Below are 10,733 nucleotides of genomic sequence, written 5' to 3'. Positions count from 1 at the left end.
TCCCCCCCCCCCCCCCCGTCTCTTTGAAACACAGTTCAGTTTGTTTATGTCTGGGATTCCTCCCGACGCCGCTGAAGGTGGTGGTGGGGAATCGGAACTCACTTTTAAAACTTTTTCGCTCGCCTCGCTCTCCAGTTCATTGACGGTCTGGTCACAGACACCTTTTAATCGCGCTTCATTCGCTGACCTTCTTGCTTGTTCCGATCGGCATCAGCTATGCTCGGTAAAAACCGAGCCTCTCAGGGGGTGGACCGATTGGGGCAAAAAGGAGCGCCTCAATTCTCCGGCTTCGAGCCATCGAAGAGGTCGCCCCCCAAGCGCCCCCGGCTTGGAGCCTCCACACTGAGGCTCACCTGGGGGTGCCACTTGAGGTGGCACCCCTCCAGCACCCCTGGAGCGCAGAATGCCTCCCCTGTTCAGGAGAGAGCCTCCGCCATCGCTGAAGCCACAGACCGGCTTTCAGGCTGTGACCAAGTTCCCACTCCCTCCACCACCCTCATCCAGCACTGGGCAGCAAAAGAACCATCCCCTTGCTATTCCAACTTACTTTGTTTCTGTCCCTGTTCCTTCAGGACCCGCGTATTTGCCCTCCTGACGGATTCTGAAATCACAGAAAGCACATCTCACTGCCAACGGTTGGTAAGTGCAATAAACACGGCTTCGGCACAGTGATAATTCTCTGTGCAGCTCTTGCTACTACTGAGAATGCAGATGCACTTGCACAGCACATTGAACATCCATTGAGTTTCCCTTGCATTTTCCTTACCTTGCCCACCACCTCCGTTATTTCCCCTCTCCACCATCATAGGGCATTTTCTTTTTGAACTGGGCAGAGTTTTGCATTTGAGAAAAAAATGAACACTGGGGATTCCGGGGTACCAGCAGATCATGGCAATAGATCACTGTAATTTAATTGTGCTGACTCTCTCATGGATTGCTGCTTTGATGTGGCGAGAGGGCCTGGCATGATGTGGTTCATGGGGCAGGGAAGAGTCGGACTCGACTGTGCGACTGAACAACAACAACAAATTGTGCTGAGTGATCTTGCAACTGTTAATTTTCAAAATAGTCACAAAAAAGTTGCCTGGTGTGTGTATGTGTGTGTGGAGAGGGAATGACAGTCATGGGCAGTGTTCCCTCTAAGCTGACTTAGTGTGAGCTAGCTCACAGTTCTTTAGCCTCTGGCTCACACATTTTTGTCTTAGCTCAGGAAGGATGGCTCCAGAGCCAACTAATTTATGCAGTAGCGCCAAATCGCTCGCTCACAAACTGTAATGCCAGTAGCTCACAAAGTAGAAATTTTGCTCACAAGACTCCACAGCTTAGAGGGAGCATTGGTCATGAGGGGCAGAGGAAAGGAAGATGGGGCTTCAAATACAGACCCATGGAGCGTGAAAAGGCACCAAGTGCAGTCTCTCCGAAAAGGTCATATCAGATCACGTCAAAGACTTCAGCAAAGAAAGAGCAAAACCAGGTTTTACCCTGAATACACAACCTCCGTGTGAGAGGTACCAAAGTATGCTTTTATGCCTGAGGCTATCACTATCTAGCCAACGTGGTGTAGTGGTTCGTTTGTCGGACAAGGATCCAGGAGGCCCAGTTTCAAGTCCTGACTCTGCCACAGAAGATTCCCTGGTGACCTTGGGCCAGTCAGTGTCTCTCAACCTAACACAGCTCACTAGGTTGTTGTGAGGATAAAACAGAGAGAGGAGGGCAAGTTTGTAAACCACTTTGGATCCCCACTGGGAGAAGAGTAAGGCATAACTATCTAAAATAAAAATAAATTTCTATAATTCCAAATTGGCAGAAGGGAAAAGGGACAGTTACTATGGAGTACGCTGTGTATTCGACAATAACAAAGTACCAGCACAAGAAATTGTTACTGGGAATACAATTCAGCATCCAGCGAATCTCAGCTTTCTTTTAAGAGAGAGAGAAACAAGTTTCCAGTCCTTGCAATCATGAAAAGAAGCTTAGAAACAAACAAACAGGGGTCATTTCGTAGAAAAAGAGCTAGGGGAACTCATTAGCATAACTCATTAGCATATGCCACACCCCCTGACATCAGGGGCCCGGCGGTGGACCTGCAAGGCCAGCGGGAGTGCAAGGACGCCCCGCGAAGGCCCTCCCTGGCCCCAGGCAGGCAGAGGTGGGGAGAGGCGGGGAGGAAGCAACTTACCCTCCCTCTTCTCCTGCCTCCTCCTGGCTGAATGAGGGCTGGAAGCGGGGCGGCCGGAAGCAGGGGGCGGGGCTTCGTCGTGTGCCCCGCCCCCCTGCACCTCACCCAGGGGAACGCAGTTCCCCCCCGAAATGACCTCTGCAAACAAGCAATGCTTTTTCACAATATCCAGAGTCAAGGGCAAAAGTGGGAGTTTCAATGTATTAAATAGATTTATGGAGGATAATTTATGGAGGATAAGTCTATCAATGGCTACTAGCCATAGTGACTGAGAGGAACCTCCACATTCAGAGCCACTAATCCTCTGAACCCGAGCCGGGAGGCAACATCAGGGGAAAGCCTCGGTCTCTATGCCCTGTTGTTGGCTTTCCAGAGGAACTGGTTGGCCACTTTGTGAGACAGAATGCTGGACTAGATGGACCACTGGTCTGATCCAGGAGGACTCTTCTTACATTCTTATGCTTGTCTCCCCCATAGTTAGCAAAACCAAGATCATGCACGTCTACTTAATTAATGCAGAAATTCACTTTTCTGGATGTGAGAGAACCTGATCAAGGAAACAGAATAGCAAGGTCCCAGACAACCCAGTAGACAACACCAGCATTGCAGGCACTGTGTAATTTAAGGAGAGCATCTTGCTGGATCAGACTCATGGTCTGATTCAGCACAAGGCAGTATTCTGTTTTCAGTACTGACCAGACAGACACTTCTGGGAAGCTCACAAACAGGATGTAGAGATGAACTTCCCCAGCCCTTAGATTGTTCCCACCATTTGGTACTCAGAGGTGGACTGTCTTTGAAAATGGAAGGTCCACTCTTTGCTATTATGACTAACCCACTGATAAACCTACCTCTGTGAAACTGTCTGATCTTTATTATCTCTCTGCCTATGGGCAGAAAGACGGGCCTGCCATGCTGAAAACATATAAAACAGAACCACACTCAGACAAGGTAGGTGTCTCTACCTACCTGGGAGGGACAAGGATCCTGAGGTGTGCAGGAAAAATAAGACTTTGTAAATTATGCCCCCCTAGACAGGGAATGAATCAGGTGGTAAGTTGGAGCACTTTGGGGGCAGCCCTGGATGGAGTGGGCCCAGAAGAAACACAAGGGGGCCGGGCCCCGTGGGCCCCATGTTAGCTACGGGCCTGCCTGGGAGGGACAAGGATCCCGAGGTGTGCAGGAAAAATAAGACTTTGTTAATTATGCCCCCCTAGACAGGGAATGAATGTCCTCCAACAGCATAGAATATTGCTTGAAGAATCCTTGACATAGGGTTCCATGTTCAAGAAAAGCAAACGTTTCAGAAACCACAGGTCTCTCCCACTCCCACGCCATCTAGTCCCTCCAGCTCACCTGGGACCAGGGTGCAGGTCTTTAGGATCCACGTATGACTCCTCTGCTGTCCTGGAATGACAGGAAGGGAGTCTTCAGTGTAGAACTCACCAGAGAAGAAGCAAAAGACCAGGTAAAACAGCTTACAATGTCCCATCTCCTTCTCTACCACTGCATAAGCTATGCATCTTATGCAAGGCATAGGCTTGTAAAGAAGTTACAGATCAGCTCTGCTTGGGCTAACCCTGAACTCTAGTTTACCTCGCTAATCATGTTTCAACAGAAGAAAGCAACCAGAGCTAGGGGTGGATTGGCCGTTAGGGTCACTGGGAAAAGTCCGGGTGGGGGTGGGGGGCAATGGCCTGGGGGGGGGCCCCCCCACCAGAGCCAATCCCAGCCCAAGTGAGGGATGGCTCTCGCCCTGCATGGGGTGGGTGGCGGCTGCCACAAACTGGTGACCTAAAAGCAAAACTTACTAATATAAAACTGACCTATTATGTTTAAAGTTGCCTACATTAGAGGGAAAATTCAGTACAAGGAAATCAAAGATTGCAGGTTTTGACTTGCCCAGCGGACACAGGAACTGGGAAATCAGGGGTAGAAACCACAAGGATAAGAAATTCAACATGACCCCTAAATAGTATTTGGCAGTGCCTCGGATACCCTGGTCCCAAACCATAAACAGCTTTCATAATTACAGACAATTTGAGCATACAATGTCCAGAAGCTGCTTTAACCTCTATCATCATTGGCCAGTCAGATCACACCAAACAGGTATTTTTTTCTTAGAAATATGCACGCAATGCTAGGTAAAGATCAGAAAGCATCCAGGCTCAATCTAACGGTCACAGAGACTGGGCCTTCAGCATCCCATAAGGCCAGTCTATACATCTCCTGTAACATTATTTAAAATAAATGAAATTATTTTGTTTAATTTAATTGATGCCCATTGCAGAAATCCTCTTTTATTGGCTTAGAGTTTTGGTAACTTTTTATTTTAAAAACATTAACACACAACAGACCCGTCCTTAAAATACAACTGCTACTGATTATAAGCAGGGAGAATAGAAAGACTTGTTACTCACTGATTTACTGAACGCATTGGTTGGTATTTAGAAGATGCTTTTGGGACCAAATACACAGGCTCTGATGGACGGCGTCTGAAATCGCAAAAAGAAGGTCTAAATACCCTCCCATAACATTCCCTTCTGAGGCTACCACATGGGTGTCAAACCACAACTGCTAAAAGAGGGCTGAATTCCACAGATCCATTCCACTAATGGTGACATTTTCCTCCAGCTCAGGGAGCCATCCCCTAGCACAAGAGTTGCCTGAGTTGGGAAGACTTGGAATGATTATCTGATTTCACCCAAGAAGCATAACATGGTAACTATGGATTAGGATTTGTGTGGCTAGAACCTTAAATGTTAACTTCTTTGTTTTCTTTCTTACTGCTAAATTGCTTTGGAAATATTCCTGCACTCTTTAATAAAAATATACTTTTACTATATCTGGTTGTTCTGAAATTCAGAAGCTGTAATCTAAATCCAGTACCTTAGACTTAAAGTGTCCACCTACTGGTAAATTGTTCATAGGAACTCATTTTGCAAATGTCCCACCCTTGGTCAACTTTCTTGTTAATTCTCAGAAAGGTCAGGAGTCTGCCTGCTGGCTTCTGATCGTAGGAATATCAAAACGGGCTGGTGGCAGGTTTGCTGTGTAACTTCGAGCTCTGCCCTTCATACCGAGGATCCCCTGGATTGAGAAGTCTTGACAGAGTGTACCCACTGCTACTGGTTTGGCACATGTAACTTACGGGACTGGCGGGACGGACCTTTTGGGACCAACATCTGTGTCTTTTTTCTCTTTTTTCTCTTTTTTCCTTGGGCACAAGACAAAATAGATCACTTGTTAATACAGCTCTGGGGTAATGGCCTACAAAACCAACCAGGATCTTTCTGCTCTTACATATCTATAGGCCCCAGAACAATATGCTCATTGCTTTAAAAGGGATCCTTTTATTGTTGGGTATCCACAATAGTGTTACCCAAAAAAATCCCCCCTGTTGAATAGACCAACTCATTCCCTGACCTACCACCCTTGGAAAGGGAGGGGGGGTTGTTACTTCTTCCTGTATGGTTGCCACTTGCAGCGGCCACTGGTGCCCAGTCCTAGGGGCACATGTGAGTCCTCATATGAACATAGGGAAAGCCCAGGCCAGATCAGAGCACAGGCCCCTCTGCTCCAGCATCCTTTTCCCAACCATGGTGGTTCAGACACCTCCAGGAAGGCTTTGAAGCTGCCTCATGGCAGTGGTGTTCTGTTAAGCTGCCTCTGAATGCAAAGGTTTCATTTTGTCATCATGGCTAATAGTTGTCACTAGACTCCTGTTTAATTTGGTCTATTCCGCTGTTAAAGGACAAGGCAGCTTACTCGAAAAGGCCTGCAGATACTGTGAGCAGCAGAATTACAGGGCCCACATCTCAACAGCAGAGCTGATGCCTTGCATTCAGAAGGTTCCAGGTTGAACCAGTGCCTTGGGTACCAGAAACTTTGCAAAACTTCTGCCAGTTAAAGGAGACAATACTGGGGTGCAGGGAGGGGGGAGATGGACCAATGGCCTGATTGTACATAAGGCAGACTTATACGTTCAAGAGGCACTGGTAGAAGGAAGCGTATAGTTAGGGGTCTCATCAGGAATAGCAAAACCTACAACAGACTTCCCCCACTCAAGAACGGGAACGTGAGCCATCACTGCGGGGGGGGGGGGGGGGGGGGGCTGCTGCAGCAAAACCCAGGGAAAAGGAAGGCCTTTGAGGCCTGCAAAGACTCACCATTGTCTGTCCAACAAGCGCAGGATGACCACAGCCACTAGCAGCAGAACCAAGGTCGAAAAGAAACCCAAGAAGGCCAAGGATCCTATGATGGCCACCAGGGTACCCTTGGTCAACACCTCAGGACAAATGCATGTTGTTTCTGATGCTATGACACAAAGGGGAAGGGCACCTGTGAGAAAGCATTCTCCAAGTCCTAAATTCCCAAGCCTTTCCTTCTAGCACGGAAGCCCGTAAAACTCTTCAAGCTTCTGGTCACCCCATTCCTTATCTCCATATGACTCTCAAGCAACAGAGAGCATTCACCCCCCAAATCAACTTGCTCTCCTCTTAGCAAATGAGGACAGCACTGCATCTCACACATACATACACAACTAGAGCCCTGCCCACCTCCCCTGGAAATGAAAGATGTCTTACTTGGTAATAAGTCCTGCCGGTGCCCAATTAACACCTCTCCAGACTCTTCAGGGAACTATGGATAAAATTAAGTTCATGATCCTGTTTTGGTACCACAGCAAGACAGCTTGAGGGCAAAGCTCTGTGGCTGAATGTGGTTGGACAGTTCAAACTTTGGTATAATTTATTTAAAATAGTTTAATGCCATCTTTTTACTCAGTACAGGATCAAAACATTAAAACAATTTTTAAAATGCCTATCTATAAAATGACAAAATAATTTAACAAAACATAAACACGTAGACACATACACTTAAACACGAAAGGAGGGTCGAATGAGAGAACATTAAACAAAACAGAACATTTCACTCACTTGTGGAAGTCAATGATAGAGGGGGACAAAAAAACAACAACTCCCTGGCAAGGGAATTCCAGTTTCAGTGCCATGACCAAGAAGACCCTTTGTTGGGTGCCACCTGTCTAACCTCAGATGGCAGAGGCACCTGCCACAGGGCCTCCAAAGATGACTGTAGTGGTCTGGTAGGTTCCTATGGGAGTAGGCGGTCCTTAAAGGATAGCAGATGTAACGAAAATTCTTTCTTTGCCCCTGGAGATCCACTGCCAACAGCACTAGGCTAGAAGGCACAATAGTCTGACAGGGAACAAAGCTGTTTCACATTTCTCCTCCGGGGAGAACTCCTTTGTAAAGCCTGTGTGTCCATGCAGCATTTTCAAGTGTTCCAAGCACATCACATTCATGGGCCACTATCATTATTCCTATATCACACTACATTCACAGCAGAAGCAAAATTCAGACCTGAGGCTTCCTGCTTTGTAATTCCATCTCTTGGTTTCTGTGCTACAGTAACTTCCAATTCAAAATCTTTCCAGCAACAGTTCTTCTGTATTTATCTTGAAGCGTTAATTGCCCTCCTCAACCCTCCTCAGTCCATGCACAGAGGACTTAAGGCGACACTCAGTGGCATTTCCATACTCACCCTCCTTAGCATCCTTATTGGTCTATGGATAATATTTTCACTGTCTTTTAATTCATCTGAAAGAGTACTAATTTGGTCATCTGCGGCTGATGGTTCTTGGAAAGCAAAACTGTGTTCTTGCACTCTAGAGGTCTCTGCCCCGTTTATTTTTGCTGGAAATCAAAGATAGACGATTCACATTTGGTTAAGACCCAACAGGAGATATGATCTAGTCCCTCCCATGGTTATTGGTTATAGACACTGAGCCATCTGTGTATATAACCTGAGATACAGGGCTCCCCATAACTCAGTATTCTCACCAGTGCTTTTCAATGTCTACATAAAACCACTTAATTAGAGCGTCTGGAGTTGGGTGCCCTCAGTATGGTGAGGAAACACAACTATATAGGTCTATTCCTGAGCCTTCAACAAGCTGCTGCCTCAGTTGCGAACCAGTGCTTTGAAACCGTGGTCAGGTGGATGAAGGGGAACATGTTGAATCCATATCAGATTATGTTGCTCAGAAAAGCTGATGTTCTGGACTTACTAGAATCAGATGCATTTGTCACTAGGTGGATCATTTAACCAGGAGTCCTGCTGGACCCAGCCTTACTGAAAGAAAAATGGGTTGGGACTATTGCAGTGTCCTCTATTTATACTGGACTCCGAAATTCACTTCCCTTCCAGACTCTGCCCGATCCAGCTACAGTAATCAATTTCTGTCACCTTTAGACTACTGCAACACATTATACATGGGGCTGCCATTGAAGACAATTCATCCCTGGTCTGGTGGGATGTTACTTTAGAAAAAAAGATGTTGAACCTACACATTTGACCATTTTGTCATCCAGTCTACCATAATAATTACTATCCATAATCACACGGCATGTGATAAAAGCCTTCTTAACATTTGAAGGGATGATACAGATAGCAAAGCTGTTCCAAGGTGAGTAGTTCAGTTGTCCATACGGGATCTAGCTTTAAAAATCTATATTCATCTGCAGCAATTTGACAATCCATTTTCTTACTTGTAACCCGAAAAGGAGAGCCATCTTAGCTGCAATTTTAGAAGTGGTATTAAGCTGGATACATTGTCCCATGCTTCCCTCTAGGTTATTGGCCCCTTCTTAGAAGAAAACTTTTACAATGTTCTGATGATATTTAACAATAAGATACAAATAATTTATAATCAGGATCAAACTACCAGCTGGAAATGTGCTTAGAGAATAGTAGATAGTGCCCATCTGGTTACTCTGTTCCACTATTAAAAATATTTTAAAATTCTGGGGAATTGGATGCCCATTGATCATCTAGTTGCATCCATACAGAAGGCACTCTGGACTCCCACAAATTGGTCTGCCATCTTATTTGAATTGGTTTTAAACTGTGTGCTTTAACACTTATTATGATATTGCTTCTTTTGACAGTGTTGTGATATGACTGTTGGGACTGCCTTGAGCCCGCTTGTGAATCAAATATATAAATAAATAAAAATTGGCAACCTACAAGTCTTTCTCTTGAATATATTATGGGGAAGGAGCTTCCTTGGGGCACTATATCTATATCTTCACACCTAATTGAAGGTGGAGGACCATGACATGGATTTATAGCTCTGTTGGCTAGGATCCAAAGAACCACTCAACTACTTCCTAATATCCATGGGAGGCAGACGGTTTATTTATTTATAATTTCAATGTATAGCCCTCCCTCCCCGCAACGTGGGCTCAGGGCAGCTCACAGACAGGCAAAGCCAACACATAAAACCAGATTAAAACCATATAAAAACATCACTACAATATTACAACATAATTACAACCTATTAAGTGCTCTAGATGTTCAAACAAGATCTTCCATAAAGATGTTAAAGACGCCAGTTCCATGTGACACTGTTGTTCTCTCTTCCCAGGGCCAGAAGCTAGTGATGGTAAAATAGTGGCGGCTCCTACTCAAAAGCCTGGCGGAAGAGCTCCATCTTACAGGCCCTGCGGAACTGCACAAGATCCCACAGGGCCCGGATCTCCTCCAGGAGCTCATTCCACCAGGTAGGAGCCGCCACCGAAAAAGCTCTGGCCCTGGTAGCAGCCAGCCTGGCCTCCTTGGGGCCTGGAATTGTCAGGAGATGTTACGTCCCCGATCGTAGTGCCCGCAGGGGAACATATGGGGAAAGGCGGTCCCTTAGGTATGTTGGACCCCGGCCATATAGGGCTTTAAAGTGTTTGGGTGGTGGTGTTTGGGGCTTTTCTTTGAAGGGAGGGAGGGAGACAATTTATGGTCATTTGCTAGAAAAACCAAAAGTCTTTCATGAACTCAAGAACTGCGAAGAAAGTTACCACAAGCAAAACAAACCACCAGAATGGCACTCACATGAAGATGAGGCAATGACGCTCATGGAGAATACCAAGCCACCCAGACAAGCCAACAGCATAACTGTGATATTAGACCAATTCCCATACCCACCAAAGAATTCTGGCTAAAGGAAGCTTACTGGGCAGAGCTAGACAGGAGACCCCTGTGTTGATTCTGGGGCTAACTGTGACAGCACAATCCCCTGGAATGTTTGCCAGCCAATGAGCTGAGCTTGCCCACCATGCCTCTAGCACCCCCTCCCCAAGTTTCCATCATTAGGTAATATGCATGTACTCTTAAAAGATGATGGGTGGTATTGCATATACAGGAGAACCTGACTTTTGCAGGCCAATCCAAATGGATAAAGAGAGAATTACAGGGACACCCAGCAACCCAGGCAGTAGGAGGAATCTGACCTCCAATGCATCTTTGTTGGGAATACAACACATCCTGCTATTGTGGAAGGGACTTAGGACACACTCCTTCCTGTATCTGAATCCCTTTAAACAAAACTGTTTGTCCTGCAGTATCCTCCAGACATCCCATCTTCTAATCACACAAGCAGCTGGTCACTCGTTTTCAGAGCACTACAGAACTATACGAGACCAGAGACTGGCTACAAGATTTCCCTAGCTGCACTAAATCTGAGGAAAGGCCTTGCCCGAGT

This window comes from Gekko japonicus, unplaced genomic scaffold (genome assembly GCF_001447785.1).
Source record: "Gekko japonicus isolate JY-2015 unplaced genomic scaffold, Gekko_japonicus_V1.1 scaffold140, whole genome shotgun sequence".
Taxonomy (NCBI): Eukaryota; Metazoa; Chordata; class Lepidosauria; order Squamata; family Gekkonidae; genus Gekko; species Gekko japonicus.
Note: the sequence above shows the minus strand (reverse complement) of the source record.